We start from the raw sequence: 19,814 nt of genomic DNA on the forward strand, positions 1-19,814 counted from the left end.
AGGGTACATATTAAAATGCATTTCATAAAGGATTTGAAGTTTGAAAGTCAAATGTATGACATTTACTAATTTCATTCCTCAGATCATCCAAGTGATTTGCCAGAAAACCAAAGATTCTATGAGGGGCAGACCTAAAATTTGAGACAAAAATCTGGACTTCCTGCAACAATCTGGACAGTTGAGAGGTATGCCACCCCCGTAATCCAGTCAGTAGCATTTTCCTGTATGCACAAGCACTTAAATGACACCAAAATGAAATATTTCCCCAAACAACCCCTTCAGTAGTTTGTCCGTGTATGCAGAAGCACCAAAATGAAACAATTTCCCCAAACAATCCCTTCTGTAATCTGCACATATATGGACGAGTACTAAAATCATGCCAAAATGAAACATTTCCCCCAGCAACTCATTCAGTAGTATTTCCATGTATGCACAAGCACATAAATGGCATCAAAATGTAACACCTCCTAACGACCCCTTCAGTAGTTTGTCCTTTTATGCAAAAGCACTGAAATGACACCAAAATTAAAATTTTTTCCCAATGATCCATTCAGTAGTATGTCCATGCATGCACAAGCACCAGAATGAAACATTTTCCCCTACGACCCCCTTCAGTAGTTTGTCCACCTATACACAATCAACACCAAAATGAAACATTTCTTCCAATGATCCCTTCCATAGCTTGCCCATGTATGTAGAACCACTGAAATGTCACCAAAGTGCAACATTTCCCCTAACAATCCCGTCAGTATTTTACTCATGTATACATAAGCACTCAAATGACACAAAAATGAATAATTTCCCCAGGAACTCCTTCAGTAATTTGTCCGTGTATGGACAAGCAACAAAATGAAGCATTTCCCCCAACGACCCCTTCAGTATCCTGTCAATGTATGCAAAAGTATTAAAATGAGACCTAAATGAATAATTTTCCCAACTATTCTTTCACTATTTTGCCTACATATACAGATGTACTCAAATGACACAAAAATTAATAATTTCCCTCAGTGACCCCTTAGTTTTGTCCATGTATGCACATGCAACAAAATGAAGCATTTCCACCAATGATCCCTTCAATAGTTTTGTGTATGTATGCCCAAGCATTCAAATGACACCAAAATCTCTTCAATAGTCTGTCCTTATCTGCACAAGGACTAAAATGACACCAAAATGAATAGTTTCCTCCACTGATCCTTCAGTAGTATGTCCAGGTATGCAGAAGCACCAAATTGCAACATTTCCCCCGACAACCCCTTCATTAGTACTTCCTGTATGCACAAGCACCAAAATGAGACCAAAATGCAGTGTCTTCCCTAACAATCCCTTCATTAGTTTGTCCATATATGCAGAAGCACTTAAATGATGTCAAAATGAAACATTCCCCTGAAAGACCCTTTCAGTAGTATTTCCTGGTACGCACAAGCACGGATGACACCAAAATTTCCCCAACAACCCCTTCACTAGTTTGTCATGTATGCACAAGCACCAAAATGAAACCTTTTCACACACACCTCCTTTAGTAGTATTTCCATGTGTACACAAACAAATGACATCAAATGAAATATTTCCCACAATGGCCCCTACAGTAATATATCCATGCAAGCAAAAGCACTTAAATGATACCAAAATGAAGCATTTCCCCCAATGACCACTTCAGTGTCCTGTCCATGTATATACAAGCACTACAATGACACCTAAATGAATGATTTCTCCAACTACCTCTTCACTATTTTGTCCATGCATACAGAAGCATTCAAATGAGACAAAATGAACAATTTCCCTCAAAGACCCTTTAAGTAGTTTTGTGCATGAATGCACAAGCATTCAAATGACACTAAAATGAACCATTTCCCCCTTCCTTAGTCTGTCCATATCTGCACAAGTACTAAAATGACACTAACATGAACAATTTGCCCCTGCAATCCCTTCAGTAGTATGCCCAACACTTAAATGATACCAAACAGAAACACTTCCTCCAACAATCCCTTCTGTAGTATTTTCACGCATCTACAAGCACTCAAACGACACTAAAATGAATGAATTCTCCCAATGATCCCTTCAGTAGTCTCTCCATGTATGCACAAGCACAAAAATGAAATATTTCACTCAACGACCCTTTCAGTACTCTTTTCGTGTATGCACAAGCATTTAATTGACACCAAAATTAATCACTTCCCCCAACAACACATCCAGTAGTTTGTTCATGTATGCACAAGCATCAAAATAAAACATTTTTATAGATAGTTTGACCTGCGGTGGTGGTGCTGCTGTAGCCTTGTCGCCTCACAGTAAGACGCTGTCCGGTTCGATTCTTAGCTAGAGCATCTTCTGTGTGGAGACATGCGCGAATGGGCGTACCTTCGTTGAAGGTTGTGCGTCAGGGCTGGTAACTTGGCACGTAAAAATCAACTACTAATCATAAGCAGACCCTAACCAGGAAAAGCCAAAAGACACAAACATAGATAGTCTGAGGTGCATTTTATAATTTTTTAATACAAATTCTTCATATAGTTTTATCCAATACTTACCTGTTAAAAAAATCACAACTATGGAAAAAATCAGTCTTACGTATTTATTTTAAGGATGAAACAAGTTGTATCCAATGTTTAGGTTTATAGGTAAATACTAGACTAACAGTCTGCAGACTATTACAAGCCTGGTCAATAACCAGAGTTCAGAAATAAATATGGTATCTATGAGGTAAAGACCTTAACCATTATGCTAACTCTCAGCTTTAATGCTCAAAGCTAACAAAATAGCAGATCACAATAAACTCAGTAGATAAATGCTTACAAGGATGCATAAATCATATCTTGCAACAACACTGGCCTCCATAAACCCTAAAAAAGAGCAGCCACTTTCTCTGTATCCCTCAGGTGATAGGTTAGGATGAAAATTAGGAACCAAGAAAAAACACCAGAAGAAACTCCAATCACCACTGTAATCCACCACACCAAAGGTCAGGATCAAACACAATTTTATTGAAGGTTAAGTGCTTTTTTCCCCTAAGAGGGACTTCATCAGAACAAATTCAAAAAACAAACCAGCCCTTTTATATAAATCCCATAATGAATCAATTAAACAATTAAACCCCATTTAATTCAACAGTGACTAAAAAATCATTATAAATACCAGTTGCTAAAAATTAAGTGTAATTATATATAAAAATATAAAAATACAACTACATTTTTTTTAAAAATACTTCACATTTAAACTCGAATAACAAAAATACCATAAAGTAAAAACTAAACAACCACAATATGAAACCATTACAATAAAACATGTTTACATTTCCTAACCCAGGATGTGTTTTAATTTTAACAAACAAGCAATGTTTATACATTCATTAATTCCCGGGTACTGTGTGGCGTTTAACCTTAACTGCCACTTGAGCTCACAAATGTCTTTATGGTACTTTGTTATTCCAGTTTAAATGTGAAGTTGTATTTTTTAAAAAAAACTGTAGTTGTATTATGGGATGAAAATTAAGTTACACATGGCTGGAGTCCTATATTTCAAGTTGCTGCTGTCATATTTACTGCCGCAAGGCCCTATCCCTGTATTTTGTCTCCTACAGGCTGTTGAGGGGAGATCTATGCCTGGCATCCAAGGCATTGTCCAACCCCACTCTGTTGGACCTCCTGCATATCCGTAGAACAAATAGCACCAGAATTACCCATTCTGAGGACTTAAACCTTGCCTGTGATATAAACAGGACTTGCTGGAGAGATAGGTATGTATCACAGAGACTACCCCTTCTCTGGAACAGGCTCCCCATCCATGTGAAGCAAAGTTCCTCCCTAGCCCACTTCAAGTGCAACTTGGACAACTGGATGGGGAACAAGAAATTCATCTGATTTGACACCTATGTATCTAATGGACCCAGGCAGCCCGTAAATGTTTCATCTCCCAAGCCCCTGCTTACACTTACCAAGGGTGCCAGAACTTGTCAGAGATTTGCAATGCATGACTAGGCTTAAAAAGGCCCTTGTGGCTGTTAGCCTAATAAACACATTTGAACCTATATCTATATACACTGTGCATTCTCACCACCCCCCCAAAAGGGAGCCATCATCTGTGTGCCTCTCTGAAGTCAGACTGGGACAAAACTGGAAAAAACAGGACAGAACATATTTCAACCTGTTGCAGTCAGTCATATACAAATAGCATGCGTTCTTGCCCTTCACCAAAAATAGCAACCTGTACATGCATCTAATGTTTGATTGCGAGGAAAGCAAAAAAAAAATCAAAGTAAAGTTGCCAGCTTGTTACTCCTACCTAGTAAACTGCTCCTATGTGAGCTGTAGTGACCATCATGTACACATGTGAAGTTTATAAGGAAAGGTAAACAAATAACAAAACTGTCCTGAGCTCATCACAAGACACAATGGCCTGTGTTCATCTATGAAGCTTAAGTGGAAACATAAAACTACATCAGCCCCACACCACCACATGAGGTCTAATGACATTCTGTGTCCACCTCTGAGCAATCCTTGTTTTAGACAAGGTGGGGTTCAGAACAGAGGCCACTTCTAAATCTGTATCAAAATCTACTTTCACATTCTTGGGCTATGGAAATCACCAGGTCCCCAGAAGGTCTAAAGGCTTGGATGCTTTGGGATACATTTTAAGCCTTAATAATTTCAGAGATGACTGTTTAAAACTGACTAAATCACTAGAGGGTCACTAACTTTCAGCCAGACAACCCCCACTGAGCAGTAGCCACTTCTGTGTACAATTCAGATATCTGATTGTAGTAAAAGAGGATGGTTGTGTAATATTTCACCTTTGCTCCATAAAAACTTTTGCCACCAACTAAAGTGTTCCAAATTGCTTCACACAAACCACATTAGTGCTGTGCATTCTCCATAAATGCAATGAGCTGAGAGGTATGGATAAATATATATGGGTTACCACAGTCAGCAGTGAGAATTTTTATATAATTTGCCTTAACAGCTTTCACAGTAGTTCAGGAATCAGAATCATCCCATAATCAAGTTAAATGACCTAAAAGGTTCTGTAAATAAAAAAAAAAAAAACATGCTTCCAGTGTTGAAAACTATGGTAGAACTTTGAAGTTGCAAAGATAGCCTTTGTTGCAGTAAAACACAGTATTAAAAAGCAGAAAATAAGTTACAAATATAATCCACAAAATTAACGTGTATTAACTTGTTTCAGCAAAATATTTCATTTTTCATGTCACAAAATTAACTTTTTCACAATTTTGGCTTTTCTGGTTTTGCTGGCAAACATTGCTATGACAACTGTATATGAGAATGAAGCTGAAGCTGCAACTGCTGTGGAAGAGTTTATTGGTGTCCTAGAATTATAACAAATATTCTGCCTATGCATACCCTGCATCTTTATTTAATTTGCTCAACATGTTTTTGCATTTAATGCCTTTAAGCATAGAATGGAACTGTAAATGGTGAAAAAAAACAGCACTACCACAATACCTCATTACCAACAATGCAATGCAGCAAAATGCTAGCTACAGTACGCGATCTACAGCTAGCAGAAAACTTGACTTCATACACCTTCGCTTGAAAAGGAATGAGCAACACTTTTAAAAGGAAAATGCATTTCTAGTCGTGTTATGCAATGTCAGTGGTAATTTCAGACAGGTGAACTACAAAGATTAATAAACAAAGATTTTCTACTTTATTTAGCAGGCTGCCAGAGACGGTACTTCTGCACACAGGGGGATGTACCTACTTCTGCATACAGGGGGATGTACCTCTGAAAGTTTAGGAACTCATAAAAAATGTTTGGGTTCTCATTGGCAACTAAAGCAAGACTGGGACCACAGATTTACAACATTTGTAAAGTAAAATAATGTTGGAGGACATACATGACCTAAAGAAAGTGGGTGTTACTTTGGCCTACCTGAATTTGGATGGAAATTCTAACAGTGGGATTACTGTTAGTCTTTCAGTGCAAAGACAACACTAACATATTTTACTGTATCTTCCCCCACTCAAATTATCACTAAGGAATTTATTTGCTGCTTTAACAGCTGTTAGGAGGAAACAGGACACTTCAGTAGTTAGCGGTTTCATTCCAAGAACAATGCAGTTGCTTCCTATTTGTGTAAAAAAAGCTGTACTCTATAAGCCTAACTCACTTTCTACCATGTCCTTTGTGTTTTTCTTTTTAATGAACTATAACACACAGTGAGTTAGAAAATTAAGAAAACAGCAGTTTGCAGAAATAAACTCACACAGGCATTAAAAGGTTTGGCACCCAAATTAACTTTTTGCAGACTAGCTCAAAGGAAAGTGTAACATCTGGCAATAATGAATGAATGCAGTGATATAAGTGAACAGAACATGTTTTAGGAAAGCAAATTCAATCCCAAAGTAAAAATAAAAATACAATAAATAGCAACAAATTGCAGACTAAGCAAGGCAGCTCCAAAGAATAACGGCTCCCATTTCTGACTGTAATCTTCTGGGTAACAGAAAATGCATTTACAACAAACACAAACTGTGATGCAAAGCCATCACAGCAAAATACCACGTGGAATAACAGTTCAAAATCTCACCTTAGGAAACTTTTAGTAGAAGATCAGAACTGACACTATCTGATGGAGACCAGCCGTAAGAAGGTCCGACAGCAAAATAAAATCTGTAGGCAACACAGACGTAGAAAAGAAGTTCCGGATTGAACACCGCTGCTTTTAGGGTGTGTGTGTGGGGGGGGGGCTGTGTAGCTGTGACATCACAGAATGGGTGGGTCTTTGCATGTTTTACAGTAGAATGCAAACAGTGTTGTGCCGATGTAACCCTGTGTGAGGGAACGTGGAATAAGACTATGGCTAGTTTGTAGCAGTCCTGACATCATCATCTTAGAGACAACAGCAAGTTTTCTAGGGAGCAAGATTTGTTTACTAAAAGCCAAGCATTTTCAGTATGGTAAGACACTATAGTACTTGAGAAAAGCAGACTGGCTATATTTAAAATGCTGAACTGTTCATTGTTTTCAGTGACATTGGGAAACAGGGAGGAAAACTGTAGAAAAGTTGAGAAATGCTAGATCATATCCCGTTGTTCTCCTTTAATAAATGAACTCTAGCCATGCAACATCCATCTGGTTAATTTACCCTAATATATAGATAGGCATTACAATGGCCACTGCAGTCAGCCATTCTTCTTACCACAAATACATCTACTTTTAAACCCTTCTACTGCCCACTAGAAAGGGAATTATTTCACCTCACACCTAAATTTCATAGGCTTGCCAGACATACCCAAGGCTATTTTGCCTTGCCTGCCTCTCTCCCTGGGTCATCCTACCTTCCATACCAGACAGAACCACTAATACAGTACAACTGTTTCTGGGGTGGCCATTACTTTCTATTCCATTCCAGCTCTGCCCTAAGTTGGTCATTTCATGTGAAAAACATCTTTCCATTATATGGTTATGTGTTTATTCTTGAAACCTAAGATGACATCCATTCTTCTTCGCTGAAGCCATTGTTTCAATATTTTAAGTTAAGAATGAGCTACCTTCCTTTCAGCTGTTCATTGCTGGCAGCAGCCAAGTACAAACAGGAAAAAAACTGTTAAAGCAGCTGGTCACATAACTGTACCTTGGAAGCTGTACATTCCCAATGCCCAGTTTTTTAAAGTTGTGTGCTTCACAGTGCAAGTTATGCTGCACCAGACCCAAGTGTGTTCACTGGCCATAAGGTGTTAGAGAGTTTTGGTCAGTTCACCATTTGTCCTATTCTGCAAGGACTTGTCTTTATTATCCCTTTAATATTTTCACTGCCTAAAAGTCTTTGTGCTACCCATGTGGCCACAACATCTACATACATGTACTTTTCTGCCTTGCACACAGCTGTCCTGAATCGATATTTTCTGAATGACCTAATGGTGGCAGAGAAATGTACCTTGCTTATGCCTTATGCCTTGTGTTGTTTAATAATGCCATCCCTAGGACACTGTCCTTGTGCTGACTTGTTGAGGGTTGACACCATATTGATTTCCCCCTTTGTGCAGGTACCTTCCTTATCGTCTGTTACTCTGATGCAGCATACCACAAAGGCTATGGGTTGCCATGACATCTTTCTTGGTTCTGTGACATCTATGGTTGTGAATGCCCCACACAGAGTGCTTAGAAAAGATGTCCTAAAAAATATCAACCCATCATAAGGCCATAAGGTGTTAAAGGAAGAGATTCAGCCAGCTGACACAGCCTTGTGTTCTCTTCCTAGGGTAATTATCTTGTCTATGCCTTTGCTGTTTTCCTTACTTAGAATTTCTGTGTGCTACCCATGTAGGTCATAGCCTTGTGGAATTTGCCAGTAGTCACCATGTGCCTTACTCCTTTGCCGTGACTGATACCTGCTTTAAACATAGCTGTGTCTGCTTAGTTTTTGAAGTAGCACACCTCTTGTTTTTAGGGTTTCTCTTGTGATGCTAAGTCATAAACATCTGCTTCTATTCTTGCCTACCCTTAGCCCACAGGAATGTGGAAGTGTCTTGTCTTGAACTGCTTCTGCTTATGGCTCTAGCATGCTGAACTGAAAGAGTCTGTATTCGTATTAAAGTTATACCTTTGTCTCGGGAAAATTCAAATTTATTCAAATGTTAAACCCTCTGCCTTGTGTTTTCCAGGGAGACAGACAGAAGTAAATTATTTATATACTGCCATCGGCTAATTTATTATCATTCCTTTTCCATTTAAAGACACAAAACTCCTTACACTGTATGTAATACCACAGGAACAGGAAGTAAAAAGAACAGTTCTTCAGCAAGGTTGAATGTGAATGCTTCAGAGTGTGGTTAAATAAAACTCAAGAGTTAAGGTAAGATTTGCACAATCTAAGCTGTTGACAAAATACAAAAAAACAAGAAGCACTGCAATAGTGCTAGTCTTTTTATTGCAAGTATCATATAGCCATGTCATCTGTATATGCTCACAATATTCATGTTGGATCACAGACACACACACATATGTATATATGTATGTATATATATATATATATATATATATATATATATATATATATATATATATATATATACGGCCAATTTAGAGTACCTAATCCACCTACTACGTGTCTTTGGAATGTGAGAAGAAACTTTAGCACCTGGAAAAAAAAACCACGTGAACACAGGGAGGCCATGCAGACTCTGCAGAGAAGGCGCCGCTGAGAATCAAATCAGAGGCCCTCTTGTTGTGAGGCAACAACACTATCCATATCAAATCTTACTGAATTCCTGAGAAATGAAACATGGAGCAATGCATTTCCTTTTCATTCAGGTTATTAAATATGTACCATTTATTAAATTACGCAACAAGATGAACAGAATCAGAATGGCTGCATTCAGCTGATCTAGCCAGTGCAAGCAAACAGCACCCATGTTTTATACAGAAAAAAAAAAAACACGCACAGTCACTTCAGCAGTACAGACTACCAAGAACATTACATAAACAACTTATTACATGGCCTGACCTATGAAAAAGTGTAAGTGAACAGAACTCCCTTCCCAAACAAAAAAGAAGCGTACACACACACACACACACACACACACACACACACACACACACACACACACACACACACACACACACACACACACACACACACACGCCAACAGTCCAGAATGCCCAAAGAGTGAAAGTGATTTGTTTCCTGGACTGATGTTTGACATAGTCATTGAAAGCCAACAGCCCCAGAAAAAAGCATACGTACCTTTAGTAACAAGGCACTGTCAACAGCATTAAGTCAGTACTTAATTCTCAGATGCAAATCATTCTTAATTTTTGATGTTTACTTCATATTTCATGCTCACTGAATCAGTGCAAGCAAACATACCCCACAAAAAAACAAAACTGTTTCAGAAAGAGACTGCAAAAAGCATTAAATCAATATCTTATTTCATATTCTGAGATATGAAAGGCAGTGCAAAGAATTCTCCCGAAACAAAGACAGGACTATACATGAATGTGTCTCCTAAAATGACTTAGTAGCTTACATCATGTTCTGACTATGAAAGAAACTGCAAGCAATGAACACCTTCTTCTAAGCAAACTAAAGTCATGTAGAGACACTTCATCAGTTAAGACTGCTGGAGATGTAAACCAACATCTTGTTGCATGTTTTGACCTGTAAGTAGAATACCTCTCTCCTGGATTATGTGTAAAATGTGTAGCTGCATTTCAAAGTTCATAGTTTTTGAACAGTGTTTTATCAAAATAGTCTTACACATGCTTCCAGTATATCTGAAAAATTCTAGTGATAAAACTACTACAAAATGTTAACCAATACGTATGCTTAGCAATAAACCTTTAGTGCTGAATAAGAAATACATGGCAAATTAATTTCAGCTAGGGAATGCAATTTCACCATAAGCCATTTGTCTGCAAAAGCTTCCTGAATACCTACATTATACAACATAATTTTTCCTTTGCACAACAATCCATCCTGGACAAAAAATATTTCTTATATTTAATTTATAAATCACAGTGGGGTTACCACTGAGCATCAGCTAATGCCTCTGTGTGCCTCTTAATATTTTGTCCAATTTTCAGTTGATTTCTCTCTGCAATACCACTGAATAGTTCTGACTCCGCAGAAACGTCTGCAAGAAATGCTCCCTGTGACTTTAAAACTGATTACTAGATGGTGCATTGCCTTATGGCTGGTGAAAAGATTTAACCTATGATCTGTTACTTCCAATCTGCTGGAATAGTATATTTATATACCTATGTTTTTGAGCTCATAACCAAACACTGGCTACCAGGGCACCTGCCTTTTCCATTATGTTACTACACAGCAAAATGGAAACAGAGTTAATTAAAAAATATATTGCAAAAAATCTGGTTTAATCTGACATTGGATAGGCAGTTGCCTACATGCTTACCTAAATTTGATGTGATATTACAGACAGAATGAAAAACAGACTTTACAATAGAGGAACATATTCCTTCTCCATAAAGAACTTGGACTCTCCTTCCATATACTAACTGAATTTTTCATCAGAGGAGAGTGACTTCAAGACTGCAGGCAAATAGTAGTATCCCACCCCGCCCAAAAAAACCCAACAGAACTTACATGTAGACCCTTATATTGTAGCCATTAAGCAGAAGGTTCCTCTTCTGTAGTTCAGTTCTTTCCATGGTTATGTACAACACGGGTAGTTGCTTTTCAAAGTTATTTGTTCTTCGACGGGTATTTTATGAAAGCAATCCCAAAGAAGATTCTGGTGCATCTGTAACACGCCTTCCAACAAATGCACTGCAACATTGCTTCATATCAATGCTGTAAATCAAATACAAAACACCCATCAAGGAGTCTTTAGCTCTAAAAAAAAAAAAAAGGCTGTGATAAGAGCTTTTTTTTAAGGAAAAGCTACATTTCCCAAACTAATATTTAAGTAATACATCTGCTAAGGCCTTCTGAATACTTAACACTCTGTAAATGAAAGTACATTCCATTATGGCAGAACTGTAACAAGTAGGTCCGTCATTCATAACAAGAGGATTAAGGTGGGAAGGAATTAGAATTAATCAGCACATAAAACATTCCCAAACTGCCAAGCGTCCTCTCTGATTCCATTATGTAGAACAGTGCCAAGCCTCTCCACATTCTGGTGTGAAGTATGGCAGCGTCTAGAATAAAAGGAGAAATATAAATTCTAGACAACTAGGTCAAAGTGTTACAGAATGTGAGCTTCTTCTTCCATATCTATTGTTACTGTAAAATACATCATCTTTGTAACTAACAGGAGTTCCATCCTTTGTAAAGCATGTGGGAGTCCCAAACAAATGACCTTGGGTCATTCCCCAATGGGAATATATATCCCTAATTACAGTGGACCCCAAATAAAGACCTGGACATCACATGCAGATTGTTGCACCTTGCAAAAGTCTTGACAGATTTAAAAGCAGATGAAGCACAGATGGCATCAATCATTTCAGAAAAAAAATGCATGTAGCAATTGCTCTAGCTAAATTAACTTTTGGCAATGTAGCAACAGACCCATTATATTTATTGTAGCAAAACTGTACGCAATCAACCACCTTGCTATGGATACAGATAAACAGATGGATGTGTTTGTAAATAATGCCCATCATCTTGGTGTAAAATCTCAAATGACTGTACAGGTCCACACCACTGAAGAAAAGTTCTCCTTGATTGACATTTTCTAGGAAGAACACCAGAAGATGAATGGACTGATGAATGTTATTCTCTATGGTAACTTTTAGCATAAAATAGATTACTGCTGAGCGTGACCCTACCCAAATGCCAAATATAGGGGTATCAGATGCAGAGATATGGCTTTTACATCTAACCTCTTAACCAACAATTCATATCTGGCAGGTGCTATGGTCTCACAATCTACAACACTGACCATTAAATAATACAGGAGGGTTAATCTCTGTCTTATGAATATAAGAGAAATGAATAGTGCTTCCTGGGTTAACAGCAAACACCTGCCAAATCTAAACTTTATGCCGTACAACTGCAGATTAAAGTTATAGACACTGGCTCCACAGAATTTCACTCGTTTCAGGCTAAGCCTAAGGTTTTCCAGTGAAATTTTACTATTAGCAATGGAAATTTGACCAACACTATTTTGCACAATAACACACACAGTATTTTCAGGGGAGGATAGGGTGGTAATGATATCTCTACAGTGCCAACACACCATTATTAACTTTATGATAAATAGTGCCATTAACTAAGCCAGTCAATCCCTCATGCGTCTAAAGCACCAGGACTTTAATTTTATAGCATTAGAAGAAGTTATTATAGGGCAAAGGCTAAGAATCTGACAGAAAGAACTGAGCTCAGATGGATACTCAGAATTAGAGCAGATAAGGAGAAGGGGCTGAATGGTAAAGTATCCATTAAAAGTGCTTCAGACGCACGAGGGATACCTAGAAAATAATGATACATATTATATTTAATAGTAGATCCGTGGTAGTGGTGCTGCGGTAGCGTTGTCGCCTCACAGCAAGACGTTGTCCCGTTCAATTCTCAGCTAGAGCGTCTTTTGTGTGGAGGCATGCGTGAATGGGCGTGCCTTCGCTGAAGGTTGTGCGTCAGGGCTGGTAACTCGGCACATAAAAATCCACTACCAAACATTAGCGGACCGGAATTCCACTGTGGCGACCCCTAACCGGGATAAGCCGAAAGACACAACAAGTAAGAACACAGTAGAATTTTACCCAACCTGTCGTAACATCATTTATCCAAATATGTTTGTAAATATATGGGCTATCTATGACAAGACTGCTAAAAACAAGAGTTGAGTATTTATCTTACTTTATGAAATACCATATGTTTAATATACTTGAGGATAGAGTTTATCCATCATAAAAGCAGTGATATTGTCAGTGTATAATACATTTATTACACAAATAGTATGATGTGAGCGATTATTTGTACGGTGCATATTTTTACAACTATGCATAATTTATTTGCTATATTAGAATCACCTTCTCATTCTATATATGATATCTGTAAGTGTTTTATCATATAGATGTATAACTATACACAGAGTTATATCTATTTAACATATACTTATACCAAAGCATCTATCCATCTTTAAACAGCTATTGGAAGACCTTATTCATATAAAGGACACTATATCTAAAGTACTATATAACTGTGTAAAAATGCTTTTGGTAAATAGCAATATAATGCTCTGAGTGTCATATAAAGTATATATTGGGGGTCTATATGTAAGACAATAACATGTAATTAGTCCTGTTTTTTATACATACTGGTGACATATATATTTGCACTAAATTGCCTATATATATGTATTGAACTATTATTATCCATAGAATATATATTCTATGGTTTGAATGGGTTGCCCAGAGGTATAAAGTTATGTCTATTATATTTGTTTGAAGGTGAGCCTTGATGTATCCATACAATGTGTCGAGTGTTTATATTATATATATCTGACTGACATGTGAACGACAGAAATGTAACAGTATGATTTGTTTCTATGGGAAAAAGCATAAACCTTCCTTGTTTAAAACTGCTTACATATATATATGAATTTGTGACTTGGTGTATTCTAAATCATTTAGCAATGACATATATTTTATAATGCTTGGTTGTCTATTGTAATTAAATGAAGAAAGTGGGAAGAAATAAACAGAGCATCTGTCGAGTGTGATGACATCATTGCGCATGCACAGAGGAGCTGCAATGACGACAAACACACTTTTTTCATTTCTAACTTTTGGAAATGGAATATAACACAACAAGGGTGTAATATAAGTATATCTTAAGTGGAACACACTCGCTGGACAAGTTTAACAGTCGAAAATGTGATGGGAAGAATTTGAGTTTTAAAATGGAGTTTGAACACATTGCATGGGTAACTTGCTTGCATTTTAAACTGTAGCTCTATTTACACTGTTAGAAGTAGGAATGTATAGAAGGCTGGACCTATATGTGTTATTGTAATAATTTTTAAGTAACAGCATATATCTGAAGCAAAGCAGATAACAGAGAGCAACATAAATCTAGCAAAGAATATATAATGAACAGAGACTTTCAGTATCATTGTTGTTTAAATAATGATGCTTAGCATAATATATTGCATTTGAAATGCTGCTGATAGAAGCAATGTTCTGAAATATTTCCAACTAGTAATTGCTTGTAGATGCCTATGAAGGCTTTGACTGGTGAAACAGACTTTTAAAAGTAATACTAAGTATAATGTCGATGAATGTACTGATGCTTTTAAAAGAGGGTGTGTCTATAGTAGCTTGATTGACTGGGAGTGGTCTTTCAGGTTAATGAGGTATACAGGGACAGCTTTATAAACCTCATTGTGCGTTTTTATATTTGTATATGGTCTGAAAAAGGCACGGACAGTGGTGAAAGTGCTTACCGAATATTAAAGTTCTTGGTTTACTTTATGTGGTCTGGAGCTATACTTCGTACAACTGCTACCATATTTTTCTTTGCTGCTACCTTTACTTGTCTGGTGGAACAGTTTACGTTTACCAGCTGGTGGTTTGCCTGTTTCTTGTTAAACATCCAAACAGCTACAGAAACTTATACAAAGAAATTACAAAATGTGCTTGAACTGATAGATGGTCTTGTTCTTGTATTTTCAAAGTAATTAAAATTCTCAGCATTATTACATTATTTTTATATTCTACACATTTTATAAGCAGCAAAATTATATACACAGTTTTTGTGAAAGGAAAATAACACAGAAGTATGTAACATTAACGTAGATGCAGATTTCTTTTCCTCTTCTAAACTATTTAACTTTCTACTCTGTTGCCCTGAATTTATGACTTCTGTGATGATTCTCATATCTGTTATAAAAAGAATTAGTTACCTATGTAATATTTATAAACGTTCATAATCAGAATACAGAATGTCTTTCTGGCATTTATCCTTACCTCATTAGTAAATAGTGTCTCTGTTTTTGTTCCGTCAGTAGCACGCACATTATTGTCATTCACAGGTTTACAGGAAGTTACAAGGCATGCAGTCCAGGAGACCAAGCCCAATTTCCCAAACAGCCCAGAGCACTATCTGGTTAAAAGCAACTTACTCAGTCACACGGTAAGCAAATAATGCTCAGTAAATCAAACCCAGGACTACAGGAAGTATCTCGATAACAGCTCATAGCCTTAACCCTCTGTGCTACCTGCCAGGCATTCTTGTTTTTTTCCGCTTTTGGTGTTGTTTGCCTTCTTAATCTACTCAGCAATAAAGTGGCGTCAGACGCATCAACACCTAACAAGCCTAATCTGCAAAGCTAATCAATGCATTATATCTGATTTCATGTAAAAAATCTTTTGCTCTAGAACTGCAATATTATGACTTTGTCAAAGGGAGAGCATGACTACTCAATTTAGTAAGCTTCTTTGAGAAAGTCACTACAGCTCATACAGTTTACCTGGACCAGGTCAAAGCCTCTGACATTATGCCCCATGCTAGAAATGTAAATAAGCTTAACAGTTTAAATGTAGACCTTTATGTTGTTAGACAGATAAATTGACTTATTACAGAACCCATGTAATCATACTAGTAGGTGCCACCTCAGAAAGAAGACTAGTAGCATTCCTCAGGGATCAGCACTAGGACCCCTTCTGTGGTAGCTACTTCATGCATCTCCAAACCACTAACCCACACATATGGCTAACTAAATTTGCCAATGACTGCAAGCTGTGTTTTGTCATTACTTAGCATGTGATATCATGTTACTACAGCTGGGCTAAATCAAGCAAGTTAGTGGTGTATCAGAAAGAGGTTCACACTAAATACAGAAAACTGTAGCATTATCACCTTTGGTGAACAACACTTGACAGCAGATTGCAGTATAAACAGCAACTCACACCAGACTGATTTTATTTTATTTACTATTTATTGATGGGTTAGTACCACTGGATTAGTGGCCTCTTTTTTCAGAGGAGGCCCAAAGTGGTATCTATATAAGAAATTTGGCCAGGGCATCAGGGAACGTTACATACTCATCACTGTTGTGAGTGGGACCCATTTTGGAGGAACATTGCCTGTTTTCATTCCAGGCACAGAGACAGCACAGAGAAACAGGGAGGTAGATGGAGAGAAAAGGAGATGATGGAGTAGTGAAAGAAATGAACATGAAAGCAAATACTGAGTTCAAAGAATGTGTGCAGGATTGTGAGGAAATGTTTCAAAGAAACCTGTTAGATGAAGATGACTCAGCAAATGATGGATGTATAATTAGAACCCTTGAGGAGGGATGATTTACTTTAAAAATTGGTGCTGCAGAGCGAGTCAGAAAATGAAGTAGATGTTTCCTGTGGGGATATTATGGAGAAAATACAAAAGGAGGATGCAGAGACAACCCTGAAGAATAGTGGTGAGATGGAAAAGAAAACGTATACAGAGAAAGTAAAAGAAAGCAGAAAAAAAGGCAGAAGAAAATGAAAAACAAAAGTAAGTAGCAAAGATTCAAAGCAAAGAAGACACAAAAATGGACAAGTATTAAGTGTGGGACAATTTAATAACTCCTTTGGGTGTAAATGCACAAGGTAAGAGCATTTATTCTCATTAACAAAGACACATTTTGTTTAACAAAGACACATTTTGTGACATTATACTTGAGACTGTTTTTCAATGGAAATTTCTTGGAGAACATAACCCATGGAATCTTTATGTGATAAAAGCATTTAGCAGAGAGAGAAGGAAAGACTTTGAAAGGACATTTGAAAGCTTTATGTAAAGAAGTACTGGACACTGCAAAAGTTTATTTGAAAGCTTTATGTAAAGAAGTACTGGACACTGCAAAAGTTTATGACAAAAGGGGTTTATGGACTAGTGGCTGGGATTGTAATACTGTGTTAAAACTAGAAAGAGAAAAATTACACATAACTGCTTTTTCATGCTGAGACTTGGGATCTTTGCCCCTGCAAAAAAAAAAAATATTGCCAGGCACCCAGTATTACTGCTGAACAGATTAAAACAGCACTGTCCAAGGCCAAGAATACAGCTTCTATGGGACCTGACAATATCCCTGGTTGTGTTCTACATGAACTACAGAGTGAACTGGCACCTCACCTGTGTGCCCTATTCAATCACAGCCTCACCTCAGGCTTTGTCCCTACCGAATGGCGCACTGCTACAGTCATCCCTCTCCACAAAGGAGGAGCGACTACAAACCCTGGGAACTATCGCCCCATTAGCCTGATGAGTTTGATATGCAAAGCTATGGAACACATCATCATGGACCTAATAAAAAAGGATAGAGGGAATCTCCAAACTCTGGAACCACACAGTTTGGTTTTGTGAAGGATAGATCATGCCTGCTCAACTATGAGTCAGTCACCAGAACCGTGGATGAAGGCAAGGTGGTTCATACAGCCTACCCTGATCTGGCCAAGGCTTTTGATACCATTCCCCACTCAGGAATCATAGAAAAAACTCACTAAGCTTGGCATCAACCCCTATATCACTAGGTGGGTTGCAAACTGGCTCAAAGACAGAACCCACAGTGTGAAGTAGCTGACTCCAAGTCAGACTGCTGACTAGTCACGAGTGGAGTCCAACAGGGTCCGGTCCTGGGTCCTCTTCCATTTGGTATCTACTTCTCTGAAGTCCAGGCCAACACAAAGGGACTCTGGCTGACAAAGTTCACAGACAACTGCAAGTTGGGAGCTATTATTAACTCCCCAAGTGATGTTGAAATACTACAGAATGGCCTCACTGAGACCAATGACTGGTGTCAGAAATGCCAAAAATGTGTCATCATCCCCTTTGGGAAAAACCCAACTCCCATAAATTGCCACATTGATGGCAGTCCACTGAACACAGAAGGTGTTATAAGAGATCTGGGAACACAGGTTGACAGCTACCTCTCTTTTGATCACCACATTGCCACTGTGGTCTGAAAGTCCTTCTATGTGGCACATCTCATTACTAAGGGTTTTGCATCCAGGAAGAAAGAGGTCATTGTGTCCCTCTACTCTTCCCTCATTAGCCCAATCATCCAAGTACAATGCCCCATTTGGCATGTACCTCACTAGACACCTGCAACAACTGGAGAGGCCACACACGTACCTCACAAAGAGGATCCTAGGCCTTAAACACTTGTCCTATATGGACAGACTCAGAAAACTCCAACTATTTTCTGTCTTATATTACCTGCTTAGAGGCGATCTCTGCTTGACTTACAAAACCATGTATGACCCAGCTCGGTTAGAAATGCTACATCTAAAGAAACCCCAATCCCTCCACACCACACACTCCAGAGACCTCAACCTCATTATCACAATCAAAAGAACATGCTGGAGGGACAGGTTCATAACCCAGAGACTGCCCATGCTATGGAACAGACTTCCCATAAATGTCAAGCAGAGCACCTCGCTGACCCTCTTCAAGAGAAATCTTGATGAGTGGATGGGAAACAGAAAATTCACCCCAGTGATCACTCCACTGGCTCTACGCAACAGAGGCACCAGGAACTAAAGTCGGGTGGCACGATGCCAGGGTAATCCTGTGGCTAGGCTTGTATGGCCCCAGAGCCATTAGCCTAGTACACACCTATGATAAATGTGGAGGTGAATAGGTGTGTTGTAAAATACTGGGACAACCCAAAACATGTTGATTTTAATGGAAAACGTAAGTAACTGTGACAAAAGAAAATGATACATTTGTGGGGAAACGGGACATGATGCAAAAAACATGAATTGAAATGTTATAAATATAACAAAATTAGACATTTATAGATGGATTGCAAAAATGAAAACAACAGTAAGGAAAAGGAAAAAGAAAATGAAAAAAATTTGGAAGTAGTAGCAATAGAAGAAAAATTGGAGGAGAAAAAATTAGAGAGGAAACAGAAGAAGGCTCTGAAATAAGTGATGAAGACCAACTGGGAGGTAATAAAAGGGAAAAAAAGAATGTCCTCACATCTTCAATTAGAAGGTACTAGCACAAGCTATGCCCTCACATCTTCATATAGAAGGTATTACAAGGTACGGCTCTGCAATCTACTTCCACATAAACTGATTTTTGACAACATTTTCAGCACTCAGCAAACTGATCACTTTAACATGCATTTCAATAAAGCACATTATGCTCTACCGAGCTATAACCATGAAGGAGTTTCTGTATGAGCAAAACCATGGTCACCTATTGTTTCCCCTTGGTGGAGGTTTCACTTATGAATAAAAGAGAATTATCATTTTTGCTGTTTTTTCTGGGAATGTGTATGCATTCATATTATGCACTGCTGGTTACACTCTGTCTTTATCTGGGGTTACATATAATTATAGTGAAGTCTGGCACACATTCACTACCTCACACACATCACAAACATGCCCTCACTATA

The 19,814-nt window shown here is 38.0% G+C and overlaps 1 protein-coding gene across 4 annotated transcripts in view; it reads right to left on the reverse strand.

Moving 5' to 3' along the window:
* LOC122804151 (pleckstrin homology domain-containing family G member 3-like) overlaps positions 1-19,814 on the reverse strand; it is a 1,602,862-nt gene that overhangs the window by 1,484,716 nt on the left and 98,332 nt on the right. For 2 of the 4 annotated variants that reach the window (XM_044073836.1, XM_044073838.1), the window contains exon 2: positions 11,066-11,314. The exons of 1 other annotated variant lie outside the window; for it this stretch is intronic. The gene's annotated coding sequence lies outside the window, so the exon portion shown is untranslated. The remainder of the gene's footprint in view (positions 1-11,065; positions 11,315-19,814) is intronic. One more of the 4 variants, XM_044073837.1, reaches the window with a different exon arrangement.

The sequence above is a fragment of the Protopterus annectens genome, chromosome 6.part0 (genome assembly GCF_019279795.1).
Source record: "Protopterus annectens isolate FY-2018-M chromosome 6.part0, PAN1.0, whole genome shotgun sequence".
Classification (NCBI taxonomy): domain Eukaryota; kingdom Metazoa; phylum Chordata; order Ceratodontiformes; family Protopteridae; genus Protopterus; species Protopterus annectens.